This window comes from Panicum hallii, chromosome 8 (assembly GCF_002211085.1).
Source record: "Panicum hallii strain FIL2 chromosome 8, PHallii_v3.1, whole genome shotgun sequence".
Classification (NCBI taxonomy): Eukaryota; Viridiplantae; Streptophyta; class Magnoliopsida; order Poales; family Poaceae; genus Panicum; species Panicum hallii.
In genome coordinates, this window is record NC_038049.1 from 8893793 (window position 1) to 8910639 (window position 16847).

The window sequence follows — 16847 nt, forward strand, 5'->3', positions numbered from 1 at the left end:
TGGACCAGTTCTAGTCATCGAAGCTGAAGATAAGGTTAAGATTATTCAAGCCAATCTTAAAACATCCCAGTCTAGGCAAAAGAGTTATGCAGATCAAAGAAGGAAACCTCTGCAGTTCCAAGTAGGAGATTTTGTCTATCTCCGGGTATCTCCCACCAAAGGTGTTCAACGTTTCGGCATAAAAGGGAACTTAACACTCCGATATGTTGGACCTTTTGAAATTCTCAAAATCTGTGGCCCAGTGGCTTACAAAATTCATCTTCCATCTCAATTGGCTGCCATTCACGATGTTTTCCATATCTCTCAACTTAAGAAGTGTATCAAAGTACCCACGGAGATCGTTGAAACCCGTGCCATTGAGATTGAACCTAATTTATCTTACACTGAACAACCCATCCAAATCTTGGATACCAAGGAGAGAATCACCACAAGGAAGAAAATCAAAATATATAAGATCTTATGGGATCATCATACCGAAGAAGAAGCAACATGGGAGACAGAATCCTATCTTCAACGAAACTTCCCAAACTTCCTTCAAACTAGTCCCCAAAACTAAACATCCGATTCTATTCTGCTTCAGAATCTCGGGACGAGATTCTTTGTAGGGGGGAAGGCTGTGACAATCAGGTAATTAGAAATATAGATGTTAGTGTGTAAAGTATGTGCTTGCCATGGTATATGTGTGTGGTACAAAGGAATAAGGGTATAACTGTAATTTTGTAAAAACATAAGCCCTTTAATGATATTTGGGTAAGGATGGGAGATAGCATTAACACCTAGGACAAATATAATACTAGGTGTCGAATTTATATTACCATAGGAAAGAAAGTGCAAAAGATAGGTTAAATCCTAAGGAAAATAGGTCTTTAAGTAAAAACAGGGACCTAGATGTGGTTAAAACAAAAATCATGGGTCCTTATATGCAAAATAGTTGAAATATAGAAGTAACTTTCAAATTTACTTAAGGGCCAAAATGTAAGAATACAAGTCATCATGATATCCCATGAAAACTTGCAAACTTATCCAAATTTACATCAAATCCACCTTGGTAAGGACAAAAGCAAATCAAATTCTACCTTTGTTCAAAATTTAACAGGTAAAGTTTTCATCTCCCGACTTGGAGAACGGGGACTAACCTTCTTCAAATTACTCAAGTGCCACGACAAGTTCCAATGGACTGAGGAGGCAAAATAGGCGCTGCAAGATCTCAAGCACCATTTGCAGTTGCCCCCCATCCTGACGGCTCCCCAACCAGGCAAGAACCTGCTACTCTAGATCCCCGCGACTATTCACGTCATCAGTATGGCAATCATGGTGGAACGCCAGGAGGAAGGCCATGCCTTCGGGGTGCAGCGACTAGTCTACTTCATTAGTGAAGTCCTTTCTGAATCTAAAGTTCGTTACCTGACAATTCAGAAACTACTTTACGGTATACTCATCACCTCCAGGAAGCTTCACCATTATTTCGACGCATACAACATCTTGGTGGTCACCGACTTCCCACAGGCCGATATCCTCCACAATCGGGACGCCACCAGGCGCATCTCCAAGTGGGCACTGGAGCTGGGAGCCCTCACCCTCGACTTCAAGTCCCGGACGGCCATCAAGTCGCAAGCACTAGTTGATTTCATGGCGGAGTGGCGTGAAAACTAAGTGGAAGCCCCAGCCAACCAGTCAGAGCATTGGGTTATGTACTTGAGGGCTCACTCAAGCTCGGTGGCGGTGGCGCAGAAGTACTTTCCATCAGTCTGAGAGGAGAACAACTCAAGTACTTGTTCTAAATACTATTCGAGGTCTCTAGCAATGAAGCCGAGTACGAGGCATTATTGCATGGGCTACGCCTGGCAGTCTCTCTGGGCATCAAGTGACTACTCATCTACGGTGACTCCTTACTAGTGGTCCAACAAGTCAACAAGGAGTGGGACGTCAACAAGGACACCATGGACGCGTACGTTACGGAGATACGCAAACTCGAGATCAAGTTCTCTAGGTTGGAAATCCACCTTGTGATTTGCGCAACGTGGGAGCGGATGTGCTCTCCAAACTGGGTTCTGATCGAGCTAACGTCCCATCGGGAGTTTTCATTCATGAGTTGCATCACCTTTCCATCAAAGCACCAGACTCAAGTTCCATCACTCAGGGTCCAAAGGAACCCGACCGAGAGATCTTGATGATCGAGGTTGACTAGAGGGTGACCTTCATTGACCACATCCAGGAGCACAAACTACCCCCCGGCGTCGACCCAAAAAGTGCTGAAGCTACTTGCATCCTAAGGCGCAGTAAAGGGTATGTTCTAGTCGGGGGTAACCTGTACAAGCGTGGATCAGCGTCAGGCATACTCATGAAGTGTGTGTGCACGGAGGACAACAAAGAGATACTCCAAGAGATTCACGAAGGTGTGTGCGGGAATCATGCAACTTCTCGCACACTAGTCGGGAAGGCTTTTAGATCTGGTTCTACTGGTTGACTGCTTTGGCAGACGCCAAAGCACTCATTCGCCGGTGTACAAACTGCCAGTTCTTCATCAAACAGCCCCATATTCCGGCTCACAACCTCATCACCATACCACCTTCATGGCCGTTTGCATGCTGGGGCCTGGACATGATAGGGCCACTGACCACTGCCTCGGGTGGTTCTACACACGTGTTGGAGGCCATCGACAAGTTTACCAAGTGGATCGAGTACAAGCCAACCACAACGCTCTCTGCAGATCGTGTGGTCACCTTCATCTGTGACATCCTGCACCGTTTTAGCTTCCCCAACACCATCATTATAGAATTGGGATCCAATTTCCACTCGCATCAGTTCTGGGATTTCTGTGAACGTAGTTCCAACAGCCAGGTTGAGCGCGCCAACAGCTTGATTCTTGATGGATTGAAGAAAAGACTCTATGATGAGAATAGCAAAAAGTGCGGCAAGTGGATTAATGAGATCCCATCAGTAGTCTGGGGACTTCGCACACAACCAAGCAAAGCCACAGGATACTCACCTTTCTTCCTCGTATACAGGTTTGAAGCTATATTACTAGCTGACGTGATGTGAAAGTCTCCTTGACTGGAGAAGTTTGAAGAACGTGAGGCTGACACCGCAAGACATCTCGAGCTCGACTCAGCTGAGGAAATCAGATGCAACATCTTGTTGCAGTCGGCCCGGTACTTACAGGGTGTCCGTTGTTACCATGATCAGAACATTTAACGACGCTCTTTCAATGTTGGAGATGTAGTTCTTCGACGAATCCAGGATGACACCAGGTTACAGAAGCTTAAGTCATGATGGGAAGGGCCTTTCATCATGCACAAGATTACAGGCACTGGGTCATATCGCTTACAGTACCCTGATGGCCAGGAGGTTTTAATTCCTGGAATATCGAGCATCTACATCGTTTTCATCCTTAATCAATCAAGACATCTTCTAACGGTGCCTGGAGATCAATACTTCCAGTATAACTCCATTTTACTAGTTTACGACTGGTATTACATGCAAGTTTGCTGAAGGGACCTCGCTCCCATACTTCCAGTAACAGACTACTAGTTTTCGACTAGTATCTTATGTTACTGAAGGGGCCTCATGCTCATACTTTCAGTATAACTCTGTTTTATTGGTTTACGACTGGTATTACGCGCAAGTTTGTTGAAGGGGCCTCGCTCCCATACTTCAAGTAACAGATTACTAGTTTCCGACTAGTATCCTATGTTACAGAAGGGGCCTCGCGCTCATACTTTCAGTATAACTTTGTTTCACTGGTTTACGATTGGTATTACGTGCAAGTTTGCTGAAGGGGCCTCGCTCCCGTACTTCCAGTAATAGATTACTAGTTTCCGACTAGTATCCTATGTTACTGAAGGGGCCTCGCTCCCATACTTCCAATAATAGGTTACTAGTTGGAGACAAGTATCCTATGTTACTGAAGGGGCCTCGCTCCCATGGCAAGGGGTTTACTAGTTTACAACTAGTTCTACATGTGTTCAACTACTTCGACCACTCGTCTCATGTACAAATCTAGTCGGGGTCGACTCCAACTAGACAGCTTCATCGATTGTTCAAGATGCAGCGGCTACTTGGCCGATGCCTGGGCTTGGGGCTGGCGCCATCGACTACTAGGTATATTCTGTGTTACTCATCTAGCTCCTTGGCTCGAGGGCTGGATGTGACAAGGCACTCAGCGTGCCTCCAGGGAAAGCTCTCATGCTTTAACTCTGGACGCTGTAAAACTACTAGAAAGTACCCGATTCAAGAGGCTTTTGAAAATTTATCTTGGGTAGATGATTGTTAACCATTATTTTAGGGATTTTATTCCAAAATAAGGGGTTTTTTCAGATTATTACCCAGAGGTCTTATTTGGTCATTAACTTAGGGAACAATATCTGATTTGAGAGGTAATTTCAGGCTTTTTTGAAGAAGTTATTTGCTTAACCATTTTTTTAGGGAATTGTTCCCAAAAAAGAGGTTTTCGAATTTACTGAATTGATTTGCCCATCTTAACCATCAAATATTTATCGTCACATATTGCATGCCATAATTCTTTGGATCCTTTATTCCAAACCTTGGGGATTTGGATTCAAGGCTCAGGGGTTGCGGAACACTTGTCATCAGCGACTTATTTTTCAAATCTGTTGGAAGATAAGGGTAGAAGACTCAAGATTAAATTGACCCTCAGCCTGATTCTACGAGTCAACCTAAGGCTCGGGGGCTACTCCATATGGAGTGCAAGTTCAATCGCACCCCATATAAAATAAGACTTGACAACTACTCAGGGCATGAGCACCTCACAGCCTCGATGCAGCCAAGGAAGTACTCGGAGGACACCTTCAAGATGAAGTTTGGGAGAATTTGAAGACACCGTCAGAAGTACTCGGACGCCTGCAGTACTTGACTATGAAGAGCTCGGGGGCTTGTCAAACCTGGGCACACGGGATTGTGCACGTGGCGTACTTTTCATAGGATAAGGGTTGGGACATGGCCCACGCCCTACATCTGTTGTAACTACTCGTAGTGTAGTAAGACTACTCATACGGCAGTCAAACTAGTTGGACACGGTAGGAAACTACCCGAAAAGTATTTGGGTAGGACTCCTAGGCTTGTACCCGACTAGGACTTCCATGTAAACCTGGCCGCCTAGACTATATTAGGGCGGACAGGGACCCCCTCCAAATAGGAGATCACCTGATCACCACCTAAGGAAATACAAACCACACATGACGTAGGGTATTACACTCTCGGCGGCCTGAATCTGTCTAAACCTTGTATTCCTTGCACCTTCAAGTTCCTGAACTTGGCAACACCCGACCTAAAAACTCACCACCTCGGGGGTATCCTTCAGTGGGCGTGCCTATAAAACACTAACAGAGGCAGCCCTTGCCCCCCCTGGCTGTACCAACAGGGCTATGGGCGGGGCATGGGCACCACGTCACTCGGTGCGCCTGGCTGTCCTGTGTCACGGTGTTGGCGTGTCATCCAACTCGTCGCTGACGCTCGCTGAGCACCCTGGCAAATTTTCCCAGGTGAGACACGTAAGGGAAAGCAGAAGCGGTGCTGGTCACGGATAGAAAAAAGTATAGAAGTAACAAACGATGAAGTTAACAAGCGAAAAGGGAAGGCAGGGCCCTCCCCAAAGTTCTGATACATGGCGCACGAAGGCACCGTACTTCAAGAACAACAAAAAGAAAGACTGAAATGGCCCTACTGGGTTGGAGCGGGCTGGACCAGTATCCCCGTCGGCAGGCGGAGACCCCCCGACGGACGAACATGGCCATCGCATCCACAGCTAGGCCCCGGACCTGCTCGCGAGCTGTCTGCTCATTGCTAGGGACGATGCCGTCGAGCGCCAGCTACAGGATGAGGGCCGCCTCTTAGTCAGCGACACCCATCGCCTGTGACTGAAGTGTGGCCCAATCTTCTTGAAGCCGGAGTTCCCGATCCCGGTGCTACGCCTCATGATCCCCCAGCTGGCGGGACCAGTCGTGAAGGTTCTGCTCCTGCTCCGGAATGGAACTGAGCTCCTCATCGGCGTGCTGCTCCTGGGCCACTAGGGCCTCCTCGCAGCTCGCCATATCGGCCGCCAACAACTGGAGTTGCTCATCCCGGCGGCGGACCTCCTCCTTACAAGCATGGAGGTCATGCTCCTAGGAGAAGTAGTGCTGGGGCCGGTCTCAAGGCGTGTGGCCAGACAGGCCGTCATCCGGAGCCATCCCCTACAGGCTTGCGAGCGTCGACCCCAGCACGGCCTACACCTAGGTAGTCTCGCCAGCTACCCGCACCGCATCCCGGTGCGGAAGCAAAGCCGATGCACTGGGGTTCGGGGCAGCAGCAAAAGGCGCCGTTGCACCCGACCCGACTGCCAAGGACGCCAGCTTTGGGTGAACGACCATCGGCACCTCGGGTTTGGCGTCTGGCCCTGAGGCTGCAGACCTCTCCACCTCCAAAATAGGGGCCCACCGTGCATCGGGGGAACCCCTAGCGGTGTCGCCTGCCTGCACGGTCCCCTGCTGGCTCAACCGGCTCGGGTGCTAGTGGCAGGCATAGTGGCAGATCTTGTTCAGCGGCCGCATCTAGGGTGGCTCCCAGTGCCATGACGCCGGGAAGAGTCGCAATGACTCCCCGACCAAAAGGGGAGGCAATGAGTTCGGCCTCTGCGCGGGAGAAGCCTTTCCCCTGATGAGGAATCGCGGCTCGACGCGCTCCTATTGACCAAAAGGAGCTGTGTGTCAGAGCTACAAGAAAGACAAGTATGCAGTAGAACAAGGGAACGTAGTTTGCAAACCCTAACCTGGATCCTGAGCTAGCGAACCGCCATACCGAGCGTAGAATTTGGAGCAGCTTGGGGGAAGAGGGGCGCCCTAATGTCGCCCGGGCCTCCGCCGCGGCTGAACATTCCTGGCCAGTGTCCCCTAGGTGCGGCGGTGAAGACGACGGTGGCGAAGGGGGTGAGGATTCCACCTGCACCGGGGAAGGTGAGTGCTTGCGCTTCAACTTCCCCCGCGGGTCCAATGCGCCCTCCGGGGCGCCGGGAGTCCGGCGCTCACTGGTAGTAGGAGATGTAGCACGAGCGGCAAGACTAGAGCTGCCTTCGCGAATGATGACGCCACCTGACAGCGCCGCCTGCATCCCTCCACCATGACCGGAGGCCCTATCGCTACCTTGCAGCGTGCGGGCAGGGATCAGCCCCCGCATGGCATGCCGCCCCGGGTCCTAGCATAGGGCGTGGACCCCCTCAGGGAGCAGGGCCACCACCACATCCTTCACCTCCAGGGTTTGGTCCATCCAGGATGCCATGTCAGACCCAGGACTACGGGACTATGTACATAGCGTAGTTCATATAGGAATAGGGGATAGGACATGTCCTATACCTTATCTGTACTGTACTCTACTCGCATGCGAAGTAGAACTAGTTGATACAGAAGGAAGCTACTCGAATTGTACTCGAGTAAGATTCCTAAGCTAGTGTCGGACTAGGATTCATGTAACCCTATCCTCCCGGATATATAAGGGTGGGCAGGGACCCCTTCAAAACACATCAACACCCAAGGCAATACAAACCACCAAATAGGACATAGGGTATTACGCACATCGTGGCCCAAACCTGTCTAAACCTCGTGTTGCTTGCACCTTCGAGTTCCTGATCTCGGCAACACCCTACCTAAAACTCACCACCTCGGGTATACCCCTCGGTGGGCAGGCAGTAAAACACCGATAGCTGGCGCACCAGGTAGGGGAGCGCATCGAAGATCCACCGGCGAACTCGATGGCATCATTCAAGTTCACCGGTAGACGCTCATTTTCGGCTCATGGGTCTGCATCGCAGACGGCGCGGGCGATTTCCGTCGATTCACCATCGACATCATGAAGCTGAAAACTCTCACAGCAAGTTTTCACAGAGAGCTCGATGAGTTTGTCGACGATCTCGATGACTTGTTGACCCATGGCTCCGCCAGGAAGATCGAGGAGGAGTCCGTTTTCAACGCGACTCCACCCTGTGTTGCAACGACCGGGCTCAGATCGGACTCGCTCCAATCTGAGGACTTGTGTAGCCAATCACGACTCGGTCCATGCAATTTGGCCACTGAACCTTAGGAGGCCAACAATTCCGAGTCCCTCTCCGCATTGGAAAAGTACTTGGACTTTTTACTCCAAATCGGGAAACCCGAAGCCACGACATCACGTCGGGGGGCTGCAGGTCGCCTTGGTGACGATGGTCTGATGATCACCTCCACCCCAGAAGGTCGTTTCGTGCATTGGAAGGGCATGAAACTCTCCGATCTACTCGAAGATGAAGACTGACTCGTGGCACACCTCGAGCCCTTGCCTTTTCAGAAGGGCAAGCCATTAGCCACCACCACAGAAGAGCCGACCGAGCTAGTCAAAGCGAGCTCCGACGAACTCATATCACGCCAAGTGTTGATGGCAGAAGAGGGGGAGGACGATGGCCTCTCACCCAACGAAACACTTGACATGATATCTGAAGACGAGGCCACAGCCAATGCCTGCGATGAAAATGACACCGAGCGTGAGGCACGAAGGGCCAGGAACAGAGCCCGCGTAGCCCGGCGAAGGAAGGTCAATGAGCATATACGATCTATGCATCGTGAACTGGATGCCGAATTCGCCGTCATGAGCGAGCAGGGCTTCAGAACCCCCGTGGCTAACATCGCCAGGGTAACCACCATACTCGAATGCAGCAACGATCCAAACCTGTGCCAAGCACTTCGCTACACGTAGATGGCATGGATCCAGCTCGATCGACAAAACCCGGCGTCAGCCATCGGAGAAGAACACATGGGCAAAAGCCGCAGCCAGGCTAACAGTCGAACAGCAGCGGCCGTCTTCAACATCAACTACGCAATAACAACAACAACGCTCGTGGAAGTCAAGCCACTGGCGGGAGGCAGCAGCCACCTCCAGGAGGCAACCCGCGACAACCTAATCATCCCAACCATCGAAATCCTCAAGACTTACTCATTGAAGACCTGTGCCAGAAAATCAATGAAGGACGCAATGTGCGACAGTTCATGTATTTGTAATGCTAGGCAAATATTTTTTTAGTGTGAAATATGTGTTTGTTAGTGTAGAGCTCATGTGTGTTATGTGAAACTTTCGAAAACTTAAAAGTGCAAGTAAAAAGGGTATTTTTGTAATTATAGAAAAACTTAAGGTTGTTTTTGTAAAATGTATTTGTATTAAGATAATTTTGAAATGAGTAAAGGGTGGTTTTGCAAATATATTTTTCTTACCTTATGTTTTGTAAAAATATATATATATTTACTCGAAAGTTGCATTGGAAATGCGTGTGTTGAAATATGTACAAATTTTGGGTAAAATGGTAAAAACAAGGGTGTTTGTGTAATTTTATAAAAGTACAAGTCCTTTTATGCAAATGTTCGATTTACAAAAGTAACTTTCAAATTTACTTAGGACTAAAGTGTAAAAGATGCAAGTCATCATGACATGTCTATCCAACCATTATGAAGAGTCTATCCCGTCATTATGACGTGTCATAAATGCTTGCATTTAGATCCTGAAATTTTATAAATTATATTTCTAGGACAAAAGCAATTCAAATCCGACTTTTGTTCAAAGATTCACATGTAAAAATGTAAATTTTGAGTTTTTGAACTTGAGCCCTAAAGCAATGTTGTAGAGCTTGAAAAACTCTCCAACTTTCGTTTTGGGCGTTTCTTCATTTGGGTTTTAAATCAACGGAAAATTTTGTTTTACAAACAGGCCCTCGCAGTTTTCTGTATTTATGTATAGGTCCTTGGAGAATTCCATCTCTTCTTCTCCCTTGTTTTTCCTCTCCCTGGCTTCCTTATCCACACCGGCGGCACATCCCTGGCTTCATCCCTATCTCCACTCGAGTTCCCCTCTCTCTCCTCCTCCACCCGGTCTGGCAGTGCTAGCGGCGCACAGAGGGCGGCTTCAGGCGGCGCAGCCAGGCTCGGCTCAGGCGGCGGCGGCCCCACGCGAGCACAGGCGCACAAGCAGGCGGACACGTGGGCGCGCGCGCGAAGCGGCGGGGCGGCGCTGCGCGAGCTGGCGCGGTGCGAGGCGCGCAGCAGGCAGGGCGGCAGGTGCTCGGCCGGCTCGCTGGGCGGGAGAAGCAGCGCGCGCGCGGAGCAGCTCGGCGCGCGGGAGCAGGCGGCCGAGCGGAGGCGGGCGGCGCGAGCTGCGGGCCCAGGCGCGGGCGCGTGCGCAGAGCTGGTGGCGCGGCTTGGCGAGCATGCTGGCGCGAGCGCGCGCGGGAGGCCTAGGCGTTGCGCGAGTGCGGGCTTGGGCACGGTGCAGAGCCGGCGCGGTGCGGAGCGGGCTCGGGCGAGCGGCCCCAAGCGACTGGTGGCGGCGCGGGCGCAGACGCCAGGCGAACACAGAAGCTGGGCTGAGCGGTGCAGTGCAGGTGGCCGTGTTCTACGTCGGGGAGCTGCAACGCGAGGGGGAAATTGGAGGGCAGGAAGTGCAGCCAGGAGGACTGTAGGACAGGCCCAGGGGCGAAGCGAGGCCGGCTCGGCGCTGACGGGTTGGATGCGCGCGGCGTGCAGCGGCAGCTCGTGGCCGGAGCAGGAGCAGCGCGGGTGGCGCACGTAAGCCGAGCGCAGGAGCGAAGCCGACGGCTTCAGGCGAGCAGACGGCGTTGGCTCGCGGGCGTTGGGTGAACAAGAGCTGGAGCACAGCACAGTGGAAACAACGCGTCGGTTTGGGAGTGGCGAGGGCAGGAGCGAGGATGTGGCAGATGCGAGCGCGCGGGTGGAGCAACGCGTGCGCGGCAGAGCAGGAGCGGCCCGAGCGAACAATGTGAACTGAGCCAGTGAGCGAGGACGCAGGGAGTTGGCGCGGCTCGGGACCGGTGGAGCACGGGCGGTGGACGACGCACGCGTGGTGCGGGTGTGTATGGGCGCGGCGTGCACGGGCGAGCGGCGCCAGAGCGGAACGTGGGCAACGCCGAGCAGGTGGCGCGAGCGTGCGCGTAGTGACGCGCAGAAGCTAGCAATGTGTGTGCAGATATTAGGCGGCCGGAGCAAACATGGCACAGATGCAGGCGGCGTGGGTGTGTGAGTGTCGGAGCAGAACTCGAGCGGAGGCGAATGGCCCGGAGCAAGCAGTGGCGCGCAGAACGGATTCAGACGTGTGAGCGGCAGCGCCATGCGGGCCAAGGACGCGCGCGGTTCGAGCATGCGCGGGAGCAATGCGGCAAGGCCGAAGCAAGCGACGCCAAGCCCCTGCGCAAGGACCGGCGGTGCGTAGCGGGGCTTCTGTGTGAGAAGCGGGAACACGGTGGCATTGACCCTGACTACGCCATGGTGATCTTTGGTGGTGCAGGAGTGGCCGTATCGAAGATTCAGTTAAGATGCTCGACGAAATGTTGGCCGCGGGAGAAGTGATGCCAACTGCGATGATGTGCAATGCATTGATCGGAGGCCATCAAAGAGAGGGCAACGGAAGGCACGGCCCTAATGCAAGCAAGACCACAAGTCACCACGGGGATTACCCCTTCGACCATCTTCCACCCACGGCAACCTTTCCCGGCAAACTCCTTCGTCATCCACGGAATCTCGTCATCGTCGAGCTCATCTTATCGTCGATTCTGTTCATTGCGGGAATTCACTTTCCGCCCATTCTTCCTCCACATTGAAACTACCCCGAGGTTTGCCCTGATTCACTGAATCTTCTTAATGCCGGCGACTCCTTTTGCCGGAATATCGCCGTTAAACTTCCTGTTATCTGTTTTCCCGGACCAGGGACTTGATTGCTATATTTTAGAAAAGTTCTAGAGTGTTTTCTGTAAGATTTCCAGAACTTTATTTATTTCAAATCAATGAAATTCTACATTTTATAGATTTTCGTAAGGAGTTCATAAAAGTGTAAAATCAGTTTTATTTGAAACCCTAGGTCGAAATCTGCAAGTTTTATGTTATGATCTTGAGTGAAAGTCTTTGAATTGTGATCTAGGTTAAATGTTAGGGAATGAATGTTTTGTTGTGCTTTATATTGTATGCTTGTGTTATAACTAAAAAATAAGCCATAGAATATAGATCTTAAATAGAAATATGTGATGTTTCATTAGAACCTTTCACATGAGTGCTCACATCCCTGCCATCAAGACATTGTTCTGGTCTTGATTGCAATCTTCTTAAGGCCCTTTTTGTATAAGGATTCCTGTTGGTCCATGTATATCTGCTGTTTAGCTAATACGTCTCGACAGCTATGCTTCAGTGTCAGGTTATCAACCCAACCACTTAGCATCCGTTTTCTTTAAGCCTATGATGTTTCTGCGTAACAGCTGTCAGTCGATACTTCTACTATCGGCTGGTTAGCTAATACGGTTGATACCTTTCTAGTATCGACTACTGCCGATACAATTCTTTTGATCTGTTCTGTATCGACTGCACAGAGTCGATGTATCGGAGAAACACACACGATCTTAGGGTTTTTGCCATCGGACGACCCAAGCCGATTTTGATTGCTTTTCCATATCGGTCAAACACGGCCGATCGATCCCTAATTTCCCCATCCATATCCACACACTTCTATCAGTCGATTTATCGACTGAGAGATCGGCTATCTATACTTATCGGTCACACACCCTTAACCACACTCCATTCGGCTATGCGTCACTCAATAGTTGTGCTGACGTAATCGAGTCGATACAACCACACCTAGTTACCTAGAAAAACACTTAAGCACATCTCAGTTAAGACAACTGCTTTAGGAATCATCCTTCTGCCAAAGTAATCGATGCTTCCATCGATCGTCTAGGAACCCGATACACTCGTCAATCAGCTAAACCCTCGTTGTTTCCAACCAGCTCTGTGGTAACCCTCAGCAAGTAGCTGATTCTAAATAGTTGTTTCCCTATAGCTCTATCCAAGTTTAGTTGCAAGTCTTTTGTTTGTTATGTAAGTAATATGTTAAAGGAGTGTTGAATTGCAATTTTGTTGTGAGGTGAAATAGCTTCACGTGCATGCTTTGAATGTGATGTCGCATTGCATGTAGATACGACTACTTCCGCACGCAGTTCCTACAAGATCTTCCAGAAGTCTACGGCGGATGTTCCTGAAGATCAAGTAAATGTCACCAAGGGAATATCTGAAGCCCCGAACCAAAGTTCGGAAGATGTTAACATTTCTAACTTCAGCCCCACCAGTAAAGGCAAGCCCCGGACATAACCTACTATTTTATTACACTGCAATCTATATCTATTTACGTATTCTATGCATTAAGTTCTTAGGAATTGCTTGAAACCCTAGATGCATGAATCCTAGGAACCAATGTATTGCACCTGAGGTCATATCGACTAGATGCTATGCTAATAGGACCGGTAGAAGTCGGGTGATTTCCTGTCACTCGCGCGATATAGGAATTGTAATGTTTACATTCCTGTTATCACTATAAGGATGCCGGACGGGAGTTTTGTGCGGTATCATGGTTGAGGTGATACCCCGTCTGTGTTGTTGAATTTTGATAAGGTCGCGGTGTGTGCCGATCGGGGTTAAGCGTTTGAAAGTACTAACCACATGCCGCGAAATATGGTAAGCGGTAAGCCTAGTAACCAATCGGCCTGAGGAGTGGACATACCTCCCACCACTCGTCTTGCTTCTTCTGGTTACTTATGTTCGACTGAGGAAATACGTGTTGCAAGGGCAACCAGGAATACGGGTTTTGTAGTCGCGCTACAGACGTATGTCCTGCACGAGTGATGTGCGTATGTTCCTGCAGTCGCTTGTGGTGGCTCTGATCCACGAGTCGGAATGAAAGGTAAACGGTTGCTTCGAAACGACCCTTTGGTGTTTCAAGCGTGTGAGTTAGGTTTACCTTGCAAGGTTAAATTCGATTCAGAATCGTCCGCCTCTCACGATGATTGAGACTACTTAATCCCTTTATCACACAGAGTAAGAAGAGCAACTATATGATAAGTAATACTGATGGATGAGATAAAGAGCTCTACCTTGCTTGTTTAGTTATAAGTGCTTATCTAGAATGGATAATCACATAGAACTTGAAAGCTAAAAGTTGAAAATAAGGATCTACTCTTAGTTGCTTTTCAGCTGAAACTAAACCCAGAACTTTTACAAGCCTTCATAAGTCTAGTTATGGGCTAAGATATACCCAATCCCGGGTAAGCCTTGCTGAGTATTAGTATACTCAGCCTTGCTAGTTGTATGTTTTTCAGGTGATATCTGTGAAGACCCTACTCTTCCCTTGCCTTGGCCCTGTGCTCTTCCAGATGATTGGTCCATGGAATGGGATCCATCCTCGGCCAGCACTGGTGATATCGAGTGATGTCGTGCCTGGGCTTAGCATGACATCCGTCTTGACGACGTGCTGTAGGTCATCACGTATGATTTCCGCTGCTAAAAACCCTAACTTTATCAGTTTGTATTGTTTTCTCTAAATTTGAAACCTTGCTCTATTGTTGGAAACTCTTGTAAAGTGATTCCCTGTGATGTAAAATATAATGGTGATTGTATCTCTGGACTCACCTTCGTGTGAGGTAACCTTATTTGATCCTGTGTATCGGTGGTTTATCGGGACGCTACCCGACAGGCCAAGGGATTATACCGTTTGAAGCACGTTGGAGCCCTCAGAAGTGGACTCGCGTACTTGAGCCGGTATAATTCAGGTTGGTTCTGCCACAGCTGGTATCAGAGCTATAAGGTTACTCTGGAGATACATTTTACCTTAAAAATGCTTTCAGTATAAAAGTTTGACCAACAAAGTATTTGGCAAAACTACGTTGGATTCGTTAAGGATTGAGCTTAGTACGTAAAGCCCTAGGATAATGCTTATGATGGAAATAGAGGTGGCTATACATATATATATAACCCTAACTACCAGCATTACTTTTCTGTCAAAACTTAAATTTATGCACAACCCAACCTTACTTTCTGTAACGACATCTTCGATGACGAGGTAAGGAGGTAAGGATCCTCAGCCAACTGAGGGAACTTGGCCTTCCCGTCGGTGATGCGAACCGAACGCTGTTTCTCAAGCAGTGGTCTACTTGAGATGCTGCCAATATACCAACTTTGGTTGACTATATTGGGAGTATATAGTTAGGTATGGGGTATGAACAGTGACACCCCCGCATTTTGCGGTACCCCCGTGAATACGTTATTTCGACGACGTATGTTAACGTTGTCTGTACGGCGGTAATTGTACAGATGCTGTTTCTATAGTGAACAGTAATGTTTGGGGACGCTTTCATGACATGCTGGCATGAAAGGTTCAACATATATATATTGTGATTTTCTGCAGGTATGCTAACCTCATTACGTAAGCTTGAACGTAAGAACGACTAGTATATATATAGGGAGAGACGTATCTATATGATGCCACTGTACTTAACCACGTAAGTCCAAGGTTACTTGGCAGTTATTTTTGTTCGTGAGAACGTGTAGAACGTGCATGCATCATGACATCTTGGATTGACCTGATTGCTTTGGTTGTTACGTTGATGTACTGAAATATGTGCTTGTATCTGAATGCCTATTTTAACTTTGTGAGGTAGGAGCCAGCGTAATCTGCTAGCTTGAACCCTATCACCAATCTTAGCTTGACAGCCGAATCAAACCCTTGATCGTGCTTTGAATCTGTTTCGGTAGAAGCATTGAACTTTTCCTTTAATGATTAAACCTTGATAACTATCATCAAATCCTTCAATCCATCATTTAGTGATCCATCTATCCTCTCCTGATGTTGTACCTTATCTTGTTGGCTATTCTGGTTACAACATCCGAAAATTTGTACCCTGCATTTTTGCTCAGATGATTTTGGATAAATTAAAAAGATGTATGACAATAATTACTTTTTTGAATACAATTCTACTAGCAAAAGTCATGCATTATAACATATACCATTTCTGGTCGGTGCATGGTGTTGCATCATTATCGAAAACCCGTAGACTAACTAACGGGTATGCCTCCGGTGCAACTTCGGGTATCTTGGGTTTCCTAAGTCTATCTTGTTGCTGTTGGCACTACAGGGTTGCTATTCCTCTTTTGTGGTGGTGTTTAATCACATGACCATGATGCCGTGTCGGAACCTAAGGCCTCATGTGCGCTGCAGCCATATGATTGAGGCATTAGGAGCGCACTGGTGACTAGGTCTATGTGACGTAACCCCACTGCAATCTCTTTCTATGCAACCTTACTAGTGTCCTAACTTTTGATCCTCGTTTAAGGATATAGGACTGTCCAGGTGTTAGCTACGAGAGAACGGTTGTGGGGTGCGAGTCATGTGCATCATCAACTCATGAGGGTATGCATCATACTTCATGCATTTCATACGTGCATACATTGCAAATATCATCATTCTTGCATCATAGTGTATGCATCATTTGGTCAGCATCATGATAATTGCATTGTGTCATATGCATCATCTCGGTCGTGCATGGGATCCCTCATCCTCATGTTGCACCATCATTGTAATCATACATCTCAGCAGTGCATCATATTCATGGTTATATATCGAGCATTGCACTCTAAGTTGGAGCATTTTGTCATTATTCCTTGATTGCATCAATATAAATGAGCATATTTTGCAATCAACATCATCTAAATCATTCAGATAATAAACTCTGAGCAGGAATATTTTAAACATCACTTATCAGTCTCTTGTGCTATCCTCACTTGCTATCCATAAGTTTTGTGATGAAGGTCGCCGATATTTATCATCCTCATGATTGTGATCTCAATTCTATGAGAATTTGATCACCTTTTTCTCTCTTATCCTGTCAAACACATCTGTGTACAATCTCTTCGTGCTCTCGTTATACTCATCTCGTCATGCTCTCGTCATCAACCTCAAATCTTCTCTGTGTGATTGTTTTCTGCTACCTTTGATGGGTGATTTACTTCTCT